Source organism: Lotus japonicus, chromosome 2 (assembly GCF_012489685.1).
Source record: "Lotus japonicus ecotype B-129 chromosome 2, LjGifu_v1.2".
Taxonomy (NCBI): domain Eukaryota; kingdom Viridiplantae; phylum Streptophyta; class Magnoliopsida; order Fabales; family Fabaceae; genus Lotus; species Lotus japonicus.
The window spans coordinates 12,306,600-12,320,590 of record NC_080042.1 but is presented as its reverse complement, the minus strand read 5'-3'; positions in this window follow the sequence as shown (position 1 = coordinate 12,320,590).

Here is a 13,991-nt window from a genome sequence, read left to right as displayed (position 1 = left end):
CTTCCGGAAAGTGGAACCTATCGTGTTTACAGTCGAAAGTTCCGTAATGAAACACAGATCGAGGGAAAAATACCGTGAAGGTATTATTTTCTTTCTGCTGCAAATTTTATCTTAAATGGTGCTCTAGTAGCGGAAATAGCCTGTTTCGGACACTCTCGACCGTAGTGGGGTGTGAATATGGCTCGCTCTATCACTCAAACTGACTCTAGTATTATCCTTAGTCATTTTCATTTCCTGAACCTTCTTCTGAATTAAGTTATCCAATTCATCAAACACTGGTTCAGGTTCCTCTCACGCTTACACGGCAACCTAGGCGTGAGTTGGAAATGAATTAATTATTCTAATTCTGAAAATGTTGGTCTTACATGTGTTTTCGTTTGATTAAGAGGATAGAACCTAATCTTGTTGTTTGTTGTTTGATTAAGGGGATAGACCTTAATCTTGTTGTTTGTTGTTTGATTAAGAGGATAGACCTTAATCCTTCTGTTGTTGGTTGGTCAAAGGGATAGACTTTAATCGTGTTAGTTTGGTTGAACTTTGGTTCGTGCAACCATTTTTGGGGCGTGTGGCGCTGACCTTGTGAGGATATGAAGATACGTTGGATGTGGGCGACAAACTTACAAATTGATGGCATGATGCACAGATACGAGATGGATGTGTGCCGCACTTAACTAGTACTTACATGTCGTTTATAACTATGTTGAATTATGCTAGGACTTATATTACATTACTCTAGGAAGTTGTCTCTTTCTTGCCTTCTTTGTTTGTGCTTGGGCGGTCGGTAAATTGCAAGGCCATAACAGGTGGTGCTTTGAGTAGCTGCTGGTCGCAGAGAGAAGGTGAATGGACTGATTGACGAGAAGACTTCCTCGAAGTGAGTGGGCCAACCGAAGACTCGTAGAAGTAAAGGTTAGATGTAGGGCTAGAGCCTTGGGTAGAGAAGCTTACCGTCATTGGTTGAAGCTTGTAGGGATGATTGTATAACTTACTTTTGGATTTGGGTAGGTTTCGATGCATTTCTCTTTTGCGATTCTCCAATGCGGAAGTCGTAGGAAGTATATTGGACTTGGGGAGTCATCACATTTTGAACTCCATTGTAGAATAAAACCTTACTTTATTTTATTTCGCATGATTTGAACATCCGTCGTCTCTTACGGGTGCCTGCCTTGTCAAGACCGGATGTATGGGTTTGGGCAAGAGTATGCATGTCAAGTTTTGGAAATGTTTTGAAAAGAAAAGAAAAATATATATATACCCGTATTTGTAAACCCTTTTGGAAATCATTGCATATTTTCTTTACCAAGTTACTATTTGTGGACCCTGAAAGTCAGGGTGTTACAAAATCCCCGTCGAGAAATGATCATTTTGAAAGTCCTTTGAAAGGATGAGGAAATATTCTTTATAGAAAAATCTAACTAGCAACCTAAGCATATCATATATAGCATGTTCATAACATAGTTTTCTAGCATATTCAACATATTATGATCATATATCATCATCAACGTTCATTCACAATCAACACATGTAGACTGAAGTGGCCTTACCTTGATTGATAATCGAAGTTGATTTGGGTCTTTGGATCTTGCGGGAAATCGTACGCTCATAAATTCCTAATCAAACAGACATAGTAATGTTACTATTTTAGTCATTCTAAACGATGATATACCCTTGACCTATGTGATTTTCGAGATTTCCCACCCAAAACCTTGAAAACTCAAAACCTTTTCTTTTATAAGATCAAAACTTCTTTTTAAAAACATTTGCTCTGAACAACGAAGAACATATCAACAACACTTTGACGAAAAACATCAACTTTACAAACTTTTCTTTGAATACTCAATCAAATGATCATTATATTCTGGATGTGGAAGTTATGTTTTCACTGCAACCACAAAGCATACTACGAATGATCAACATCATCTTGATCAAAGAAAGAAAAATAAATGTGAGAGAGCTTACGACCAAAACTTCACAAATGAGGAGCTCTTGGTGCAAAATGTCTTTGCCCAAGTGCTCTATTTATACTAGAGGATTTGAGACAAGGCATTCAAGTATGGTTTTAATGAAATTTTCCCTCCAAAACCTCTCTTTCAAACCCATGGCCAACTCATCAAGTCCAAGGGCCATTTCACAAATTTTCTTTCTTTTATTTCTTTCCCAAAATCTGATTAATTTCATACTTTAATCCTCAATTAAAACCTTAACTTCTTGAGACTTCAAAATTAGCCCTTCATAAATTAAATGAGAGAGATTTTCTTTTCAAAATGGTCCTTGCAAAATCTTTGCATTCGAAACTAGGCCCCCTTCGTAAAGAAAGTCAAGGAATATGTACTTTATTTACATTAACCTCCAAGTTTTCCACCTTAATGCACATTGACTTGGTGATTTCAAATTCAAAAGCTCCTTCATCCTTTTCCCTCCAAGAAATTCGACCACACATTCTTAAATGCCCAAAAATATTTCTCAATTATTTATTTAATAAAACATCGGTTAAAAATAATTAAATAAATTTAATCATTTTAATAAAACCCATTTTATTTAAATAAAATCCTCCCAAAGGAAAAATAGAATATTCCCCCGAGGAATATTCTTCTTGGTCACCCCCCTCCCCATTATGGTCTAGTCCACAAAATCTTCCACGTAGTCGAGAATTGCTAACTCATCGACACAATCGGGGCATGTTTTGCCCTAAAAGTCACTCTAATATTATGCGATCAATATTATCATCAAAACGCTTGTAATACCGCGTACATCGACGCTCAAATATTACTAAGGTCTAACATCACCTATGTCAAACACTTGCCCTTGCTAAGGCATCACTTAGCATAATTCACAGAAAATAATACTTAATATTATTTAATTAGTATAATAAACCGGGTCTTACAATAGTTAAATTTTAATTGGTATAAAATCGCATGAGATTTTTTTTTTGATTTTTTAAAAATGTATAGCAAAAACATCTAGACCATACTTAATAATAAACTTAAATTTTGTTGACATGAACTATAATTGCTCCTTTAAAAAATACAAATTATATTTTCATATATAAGACTATATATATATGATCTTCAAAGCATTTATTGGTTCTTCATAGTCCAGGAAGAACATTATTACTCACAAGCACATATGTGGTTCACGCACATGGGTGTTCCATAACATGGCACCATGTTGGCGCAATCTTTGTTTGTAAGACAATGAATGGCGACATCTGGGCAATCAGAGCATTTAGGATCAGAGTCTATTTTAACTTCATTCACCACACCTGCCTCTTCTATGGGTACACCTGAGGATGAAAGTCCTACAAACTTTTGCCCATGATTTCAATTTTTAATGAAGATCAATATATAAAAAACATCACGAATAAAATTAAAAAATGAAATAAGTACATACCATTGCAAGATGCTTATATTGCAAGAATAACAAATATGAATGTTGCAAATTTCAATGAAGCCTTCACCATTTTTGCTTGGGTTGTAGTATTGAGATGAGGGAGTAAGATATGTAACTTGATAATTTTCCAAGAGAACTTTGAATACAATTTAGCTTAGTTTTGAATATTTATAGTAGAGGAGAAGAGCATGAGATGAAACATTTTATGTTGACATTGAACCCCAAAATTGTAATAATAATATAATATAATATAATATAAATATTGTATTATAATAATATATTATCTATTAAAATAATATAATATTAATTTGAAGAATTTAAAATATATAAATACTCTGTAATAAAGATATTATTAAAAAGGAATATTAAAATATAATATAGTATATTATAATATAATATATGACTATATTATAATATAATATATTATATTGTATTATAATATATATATATATATATATATATTTTTTCATGAGTAATTTAGTTTTTTCATTTCTTATGAGTCGAATATTCATATTTAAACTTAGCGTGTTTGGAATAAGTTACAATGTAGCTATTTTTGTTTGAAATTCAGTTAAAATATGGTACTCATCAAATATAATATAATATAATATAATATATTAAGGGCTTAGGGAGAGCTGAAAAGAGGAAAGTGGTTTTGATTGCTTTAGATCGAGTGCATCCAGAGGTGATTTTGCTGCAAGAGTCGAAACTCATTTCTGACGGGGAGAAATTTCTGACAGGTTGGCTGCGTACTAGAAGCTTGGCAAAGGCTAGTGTTCCAGCGATTTCAGGCAATCTTGTACGCGCTTCGCTTTTGCAGAGAATTTGGGGTGCAGAAAATTCAAATTGAAAGCGATTCTACATTGGCAGTGGGTTGGGAATTCTCGGAGCATCGTCCTTGGAAGCTTCTCAATGAATTACATGCTATTGATCGTATGTTGATTGAGGTTGTGTGTTTGGAAGTGATTCATGTGTATAAGGAGGCTAACTGTGATGCATGGGTACGCCCTTTTGGGCCGCGTACCCGTACCGGGTACGTACCCGGTACGCATACGCTTCGGGTACGCATACGGTATGTACCCGGTACAAAAAAAAAAGGGGGTTCCGAGCAAAAACGACGTCGTTTTGGCCTTTAAAAAAAAAACAGAACCCTAAATCGCGTGAAAAGGAAAAAAAGAAACAGAACCAAGCAGAAGAGGTTCAAGGTACACGAGAGCCAGAGAAGAAAACCCAGCGCGCCGTCCTCTCCTCCGCCGTGCACTCCGGCGTCGTCCTCTCCACCGCCGGCCACCACCGCAAGTACCGCGCTCCTCCACATCATTTTTATGTTGCTTTTTTTCTTCTCCCAGGTTACTTCTCCTTCTCCTTCTCTCTCTCTGTCTTTACATCCTCCAATTTGCTCCAAATTCAACTGACATACTCTGTTCTGAACTTCACTGCAGTTCCTGAAGGAAGCAGGTTGGGCTTCCGGTGGCCGCCTCATTGCGTGTACTCAACCTCGAAGACTAGCTGTTCAGGTTTGCTCACTCACTCTTTCATCCTTCATTTGGTTTTATGTTGTTTTGTTGAACAATTTAATATTATGTCTTGGATGTTATTTTAATTAGTTATATTTATCTTTTTTTTTTGCATAATTTATTTATATTTAAATATTATGTATAAAAAAATATACATATATCTAACGTACCCGTACCCCTGTTTTTTAAAAAATCGCGTACCGCGTACCCAATACCGTACCCGTACCGGGTACCGTACCCGTACCCGTGCAACACAGGAGGCTAATGTGCGCGCGCATGAATTAATAAAAACTGGTTGTGACAGGGCAATGTCGTTATGGGTGTCTGAGGGTAGAAAAAAGGCCTATGGGTGTGTGGGATACTGGATCGGTGGTGGTTGTGCTGTGAATGTTGGAGATGGATTTTATGTGGTGGATTTCTGCTCTATATTTGTCTTATGATTTTTGCAAGTTTGGATGCAATTGGTACTTGTTGCAAGGAGTCTGTTACTCGTGAGATGCAATTGCTGGTCTTGAGAAGCTTCTCAATGCATGTGTGTTTGGGACAATGCTGAAGGGAGGCAAGGTGGTGCACGGATTGGAACGTGAAATTGGTGCAGAGGGATGCAAGGAGCAACTTGGATAGCTTATACTTTAGATTGACTATTGGTGCTACTGGAATTAGTCTTTTCTTGGATTTAATTTGTGATTTGGACATATGTTTCATAGTTTTGAATCCTGTGGATTGTGGATTGTAATATTTATTTTTAGTATGCTTTGTTTGGTTCCTATTAGTGAGCACTCTTTTTCTTTCCTGAGGTTTTTCCCACTGTGTTTTTCTTAGGGAAGATTTTAATGAGGCTCATTCTTAGGGTCGAAACCACCAAAACTTGGATGGTTAGGAACATTTGCCTGACCAGTTTGATCTCATATCATGAGAGGGTTGTTCTCATGGCTTTTTTTATCATTAATAATCATTGTTAAAAAACCGGACCGGCCGGTTCAACCAGTCCGACCGGGAACCAGACATGGTACCGGTCCGGAACTCTTTAAAAACCGCTGGAAAGTAAACCAGAATTAAACCGTTCAAACCGGCCTTAAACCGGTAAAAACCGGTAAAACCGGTTGTCCAACGGTTAAACCAATGCATTATAAAATATTTTTGTTTCCTCTCTTTCCTTAACTTTTCTCTCTCACAATCTCGATTTCCGGTGCATTCTTTAACTGACAAGGCAACTTTTCAAAACTTTCTTCTACCAAAGTCAATCTTTCCTCTCATCATTATTCTAATCTTGAAAAGATGGAAAAGATTAAATATTTTTAAAAATCTTTGCCCTTCCAATGTATATAAACTTACTTTGCCAGTTCATTTACCAATAAAAATGTCACTTGCCATTTTTTTGTTTTCTTGCACAAACTTACCAATGAACCATCTGGTTTCGTTGTTGTTTTTTTTTTTAATTTAATAGTATATACTAAAACACACACACACACACATATATATATATATATATATATATAACATTTCTTACTCTTCCTCCTCTAACCAAAAAAAATATAATATTTGTTAACTTTATGAAATTTTTATATTATTTTGTCTGCTTGATATCTATTACTATTACATGTAATTAAGCCACGCGGATCGGAAGCTTTGATGCTTAGAGGATTGGAAGCTCAAATCCGTGAAAATCATCCTCACCTCAAGTGACATGTCGTGCGTGGGCTAGGAGGATCAATGTTGCTGCGAAAATTGAAGGGTGTTGTCGCTGCTGTTGCTGTTTAATACAAGTGAGGTTGCTGCGAAAAGTGATGTTGGTTCTGATGCTGGAAGGGATGTTTGGGACTAGAACATTTTGGAGAGCTGATTTTTAGATGTAATTTTGCTAGGTCTTAAAGTGGATGGGAAGAGGATTTCATGCAGCATTCAATGAAAAAGGCTTATGGACTTGTTCTTGCTTATTTGTGGACCTGCATAATGGGTTGTGGACTTGTTGTGTTTCGTTTTTTAGGGGTTCTGAGGAAGGTTCTTGGGTGGATTGATGTTTATTTGTCCATACTCACATATGTTGGTGCAATTTGATTAAATGCATCTTTGAGTTATTGAAAGTGTGTTTATGACAGCAAATTTTTATTCATCTGGACTATTGGTAGCATGGCTGAAATTACAAGAGAGTGGTATGTGATGCTGCTGCTTCTGGTGTGTAATTTCCTTTGCTGTTGCTGTTTTGGGCTGCTGTTTCTGTTATGAAATTAACTTTGCTGTTGCTGTTTGGGCTGTTGTGGGAGGCGATTTAAACCATTTTTGTTGGGGAAATTGGCTGTTGTTTTGTGATTTGCTGAGGTTCTGTGGACTGGTTTGGTTGCTGCGAATTTAGTTATATTGTTGCTGTCCTCATGCGCAATTAAATTTGCTGGCGTTGTGCTGTTTTGGCTGCTGTTACATGTTATTTTATTCATGTATTTGGGGGTATATTGGCATGCTGGATTAGGCATTTATAGGTGTGCAAAATTGGCTTTCTTAAGAGTGTTGTACTCTTTTTCCTTGCTTGATTTTTATCCCATTGGGTTTTTTCAAGCAAGGTTTTAATGAGGCGCTCTCTTAGGCATATGTAGGAGCCATTTTGTGTAGTTTCTTGCCGTCTGGGTGGTTGCTCTGTTTTGTACTCTGCAATGAAATACCTTTTCTCATGATTGTTTCATTATTAATAATATTTTCACTTTCAAAAAAAAAACTTAAATTTGGGTATAAATTTAGGAGTAATAAGATAAGTATTAGTATTAAATATTATTTTTATTAGTAATGGTTCGACCCCGGTTCGATTACGGTTGAACCTTTGAACCTTAAACCAGTACCTTCATCGGTTCAATGACCGGTCTGGTTTTCAGAACATTGTTAATAATACATACTGGTAAAAAAAATATAATATTTAAATACATAGTCGAATATTCATATTTAAATGTCATGCTCTATATTTTAGTTTTTTTATTTTTTATGAGTCTTATTACATGACTTATTTTTATATTTTTATTCCCTATGGAACATGTTATAAATTTTAAGTTTTTTTTTTTAAATATATTTACTCATGAAATAATTTTAAAAAATTTTGTGGCCGTCCATGGGATCGAGGATGAATTGAGCAAGAATTGGCCAGCTTACCTTTAGGGGCGTTTTCTTTTTCGGGGTTTATCGTTGGTATGATGTTTTTTTTTTATCAAATTTTAGTTTTCTCCCCCTCTTTTTGCTTTCTTTTAGTAGGTTGGAATTTTTTGTTTCCCGCGACTTTTGGGGTTCTATTTTTTGAACTCATTTCTTACGTGAGGGGCTTGTTCACACCTTTTTATTGATAAAAAATCTCTTTATTTCTCACAAAAAATTCATAAAATTAAAAAATTTCTTCTAAGAATTTAAATGTTACAGTACTTTCATGTCAATGTTTATTCTCGTATTTTTCTTTGATATGTAATTATAAACTAATCAAATAAAAAATATTCATGTATTTTTCAATACCCTTAGCAAAATACAAATCAAGAACCATAAACCAATCAAGCCAAACAATATTAGCAATAGAAAATCACTATGTTTATTCTTCTCTATTTGTTTGTGCCGCAATACGCGTTGAATATTTTCTTAGGATACATTAAGTAATTAAGTAGCTAACTGGACTTAATTAATTGAGGATAATTGACAATAAGACTCTAAATTATAAGGTTAAGTGAAGGAAGACAATAAAGTGACAAGTGAATTGAAGTGATCTAATTGATTATTGACTAATTAAGTTAGATAAAGTTAAACTAATTAGTTGTAAAATTATTAACTTAGATTAATTGAAATGATGGTTAAGCTTACGTGAGGATGACTAAATGGGATATTAGAATGAAGAAAAAATTAGGTAAGTAATTAGTAAGATACTTATTAAATAAAGTAAAAGAGGAAAATTTAGCTGAGAACTAGTGGGAGTGTTAAGTGAATAGAAATAAATTAATATATAAGGGGTATAAGAATTTAAAAGGCAGTAATTGAAAAGGAGAATAACTAAGTGTTGTGTGACGTACGGTGTCTGAACAAGGATGTTGAGATATTGAGTGTCGTTACCGTACTAACCCCAGCTCGTGATTATGGACAAAGAAGCAAATGCTAGATGCCCAGAGAAGACGAGACTTTGATTGAGGAACTCAGAACTCCTTGAAGGCTTGCAAATGGGATCCAGGTTAGGGAGGAGAGGTTACCTCTTGGTTGATAGTTAGGATTATGTTATGATTTTTTCCTGGGTGCTTGCTGGTCGGATATCAGTGATTGCTTGTGATGTGTATTTGATGAGCATGCCTTGATGGTTGTGGTTATTATGAATATATATGTTCATGCTTTGATGACTGTTGATATGGTTGATGAATATATATATATATATATTTATATATATTAATATATGTATATATATATATATGCATGCGTTGTGATTGTCAAATAAGATGCCATGATATCGATTATCCTAAGTTGGATATATGTTTGTTATGATATATTGATGTTGCATTGAGTAATGCAATGGAGATTCGCCCACCTAGGGATATGGTGGAGCTTGCAGAAAATGGCCTCTAGGAGGCGAGGAATGATATATGTGGCACAATGGTTGACCGGGGCCGAGGGAACAGGTAATGGGCGCCCTAGGGTAGAGGTCTATGCAATTGAAGCTGGATTTTCATAGTATGCTAGATTTCTTTATGATCCCTCGGTTTTATGAAAATGTATCCTTCTTTTGGCATGTGTGTTGGGAGCAATTCTTTGTGCTTGAGGGCAAGCTAATAGTAGTTACGCTCGAGGCCAACTGCACTTGCATGATCCCTCGGTTTTATGAAAATGTATCTTTCTTTTGGCATGTGTGTTGGGAGCAATTCTTTGTGCTTGACGGCAAGCTAATAGTAGTTACGCTCGAAGGCGAGTTGTCGTTGCGTATAGTGGCGTGATGACTCGGGATTATATGATGTTTTTGGGGTTTTGTCTTTGCTTCTTTTTAGTTTTTTTCCCTGTCTCATGTAGTGTTTCATCATTTTTCATGCATTTTCCCCTTTTGTTTTGCATTTGCATGTGTTAGGTAATTTAGTGGTTCTTTAGGGACATTTTTCACATTTTAGTGTAGTTTTGGGTCTTTTAGCTTTTGTCATTGGTCTAGGGTCTCTTTTGTAATTAAATGGTTGGTATTCTTGATATTTTCTTCTAGTAATTTGATGAAGGTCTGCAGGTTATAACTGAAGAAGGAGGAAGATCAAGAGGCTTGGAGCCTTGAATAGTACATTGAAGAGGGCTGAAGTTAGGAATTTGGGCGAGCAATTGGCGCTCGAGTGCTCATCACTAGCGCTCGAGCGCTCAACACCGCTGAAGCCATGAAGCTGAAAAATCAAGGCTGGCGCTCGAGCGCCCAGCACTAGCGGAATTGCTATCAAACTCAAATTGAAGAAAAGCAAACCTGGACTAGGGTTGTCTCCCAAGAAGCTCAGTTTTTAAGTCTTTGATAGACTACCCAGGACTCAAAGTTCTAGCCGGGGTTTATAGCAAATTTCATTAGATCCTTTAGATCATGCAAATTTTGACACAATTGTATCATCATATTACCTGCATTTCCATATATCATGGCAACATAAATCAAATTAAGAGTAGAGGGTTTAAGAAATTCTCACTGATTTTCTTCCATGGTGTGTGGAGAAGATTTCATCCTCTTGTTTGTTCATTGTCATGCTTTCTATTGATCCACATGTCCTTGAGATTGATGCTAAGACTTGGAGTTTCCTCCTCATCTTTCTCCATTTGGTCTCCAAAGACAAAATCATCTATGGATACATCATGAACATCATCACATTCAATCACATTTTTCATTTGTTCACCCATTGTATTATCACTTTCTGTCTCAAGAACATTAGTGAAGTATCCTTTTGGGGATTCTTCTTCACTCCGTTGCTCCTCACTTTTCTCCACAATGTCACTTTCATGGATAGTAAGTGATTGCCCTCCCTCCTCCAAAGCTTGAGGGCAGAAATATTCTAGGACCCCTTCAGCTATGGTTTTGGCTAAATGACCCAATTGAATCTCCAAATTCTTGATGGAAGCTTCTTGATTCCTCAAGCTGATCCTGGCTTCATTCATGAAACTCTTGGTTTCGTCCATGAAAATCTGATTGATAAGAGCCAAATCAGCCACAATCTCTTCCAAAATCTTCTTTCCGCTCCCGTGATATTGATGGGGTCAAATTGTTGATGTTCAAACTCTGCATAATATTGATGACTTGATAGATCCCATGGATTGAAATTGTCATCACCTTCCCAAAAGATATCGGGTTGCCCTTCCCATCCTTGGTGTATTATCGGGTAATATCCATGGAATCCATTCAAATAAAAAGCATCCATTGAACCCTGTAAAAATTACATACAAACAAATTAGTAGCACCGATTCAATGAAGCAATTGTATTAAAATTTCCAAACAATAAAACTCAAGAATCAATCAACAAGACAAAACTATCCCCGGTAACGGCGCCAAAAACTTGATAGCAATTCCGCAAGTGTACGGATTGATCGAAGTAATACAAAAGAGTGTCGAACCACAGGGATATTTGTTTATCAATTTATTCTGAGAGGTTAGTGTTCAGAATGTGAAAAAGAAAGCAATATAAGTTTGAGGTTTTAACACACTTTTGATGAAAAGCAAGAATTGTAATTCAGATAAAGAAGTACCCTGGGTAAAGTTTCACTTAGTCCAGTTATGTTTCTTTCAACCGAATCCCTATATGAACTTTAGAACCCCTTCTATGGTGATGTAGCCTATACCTTCACTGTTTAATACCTTCATCAAGCAAATTATTCAATCTCAGGTTGCTAGGCCTAATACCTTAGTACCTAGTCAATTCAATTGAAGAATTATTGTTTTATGTTCAGGCCAACACAATAAGCTCCCACCCTTATACCTAAGTGGTAGCAAACAAATCAATTTAATTACAAGTCCCTTAATCCTTACTAACTACCGTTGTGCAAGAAGAAAGCCAAACACTTCCACGCATTCAAGAGAGTATTGAAACAGAGAAAAAATACATAGAAAGGAAACTTTATTCATATAAGAAACTCAGAAGTTCAAAACATAATCAAAGTTAAGGTTCACTTCACCCAAAGTACAAAGATGAACTAGCCAAGCATGGCTAGGGAATTCATAATGCAAAATAAAAGAACAAAAACCTGAAACAAGAGTACTAGGAAGCCTCCCACAAGCTCCAAGAACCTAAACTTCTAAGTTTTGTTCAAAAAGTTATAAGATACTTAAAGAAATAACAAAAGCCCTATTTATAGAGTTTCTAGTTGTCATCCACGCATGTGCGTGACCTTCTCCACGCACATGTGTGGGCAAAAACACTAAAATCGCCCAAATCGCAGCATCAGGTCAGGCCATGGCGCATGTGCGTGGATAGGGCGGCGCACATGCGTCGCCATCAGGTTTGTGTATATACATATTTGTCCCTAGTTGACCTTTTTGAGCCTTATGGAGATTCTTTTGGTACCTAAGTTCTTGGGCTGGTTGTTTGGTGGATTAAATGAGGAGATGTGGTCCCTAATTCTTGATGGAGATAGATAAATAAAATTGCAATTGTCTCTTCATCCCCAAATGTATAGTGAAAAAGAAAAAAGATTGAAAAAGAAAAATGAAAAATGAAAAATGAAAAATGAAAAATGAAAAATGAACTCCTTGTCAAAGTTGGAGTTCCAAAAAAAAGAAAAATTTTGGAATAAAAAGGGGGTTGAGAGACTCGATTTGATAAGTGTTAATTGCTTTAAGCTCTGGTATTCATGAAGGACCACACTCAATTTTGTGCAACAACCTTAGTCTTCTTTAGGGACCACCTACATTGTACTTAACCTAGCCAACATTACAACCCTTTTGAAGTCTCATTGAAAAATGTATAGTCAACTTCAGTTGCTCTTGAGTGAATGATTGTCAGACCCTATGAACTGCTTCTGTGCTCAATGCACTAAATGATTGTCTCGAGCTAGGATGTTAGTTCTAAATGCTTCTCATAGTGGACTCTAATTCTTCTTTGCCTGAGAGTTGCATGAAGTTGATTGTTGAATCTTTCTCTTAGAACCAACTGCACTTGCATGATCCCTCAGTTTTATGAAAATGTATCCTTCTTTTGACATGTGTGTTGGGAGCAATTCTTTGTGCTTGAGGGCAAGCTAATAGTAGTTACGCTCGAGGGCGAGCTGTCGTTGAGTATAGTGGTGTGATGACTCGGGTTTATATGATGTTTTTGGGGTTTTGTCTTTGCTTCTTTTTAGCATTTTTCCTTGTCTCGTGTAGTGTTTCATCCTTTTTCATGCATTTTCCCCTTTTGTTTTGCATTTGCATGTGTTAGGTAATTTAGTGGTTCTTTAGGGACCTTTTTCATATTTTAGTGTAGTTTTGGGTCTTTTAGCATTTGTCATTGGTCTAGGTCTCTTTTATAATTAAATGGTTGGTATTCTTGATATTTTCTCCTAGTGCTTTTATGAAGGTCTGCAGGTTATAACTGAAGAAGGAGGAAGATCAAGAGGCTTGGTGCCTTGAATGGTGCATTGAAGAGGGCTGAAGTTAGGAATTTGGGCGAGCAATTGGCGCTCAAGCGCTGAAGCCAGGAAGCTGGAAAATCAAGGTTGGCGCTCGAGCGCTCAGCACACAAAAACTTTTTCAAGCAAATGGCACTTGAGCGCCAATTCCTAGCGCTCGAGCGCCCAGACACGTTAGAATCTCTCTAGAAGTGGTGAGAAGATCTTCGTCCTGCCACTAAGATTAGGTATAAACCTATTGAGGAAGTTTATCTCTCGCAATAAAGATTGCAAATGTTTCTTATTCGTGGGAGGACTTGTATTGAAGATTGTGTTTGCCTTATTTTTGTTGATCTTCGCTATGCCGAGGCTGGGGGACAGGAAAAGAAACGGCTCTGAAGAAAGAAATGGAGGTTCCCAATGCTTCTCCACGCCCAACGAGATGCGCCAACCTCGGGATGCTTTGATCGTAAAATATCGATTGCTTGTTGAACCCTGTGAATTGCCTGAAAGTAGGATACTCCAAATTCGTGAGTCCACGAGTTTTATAAA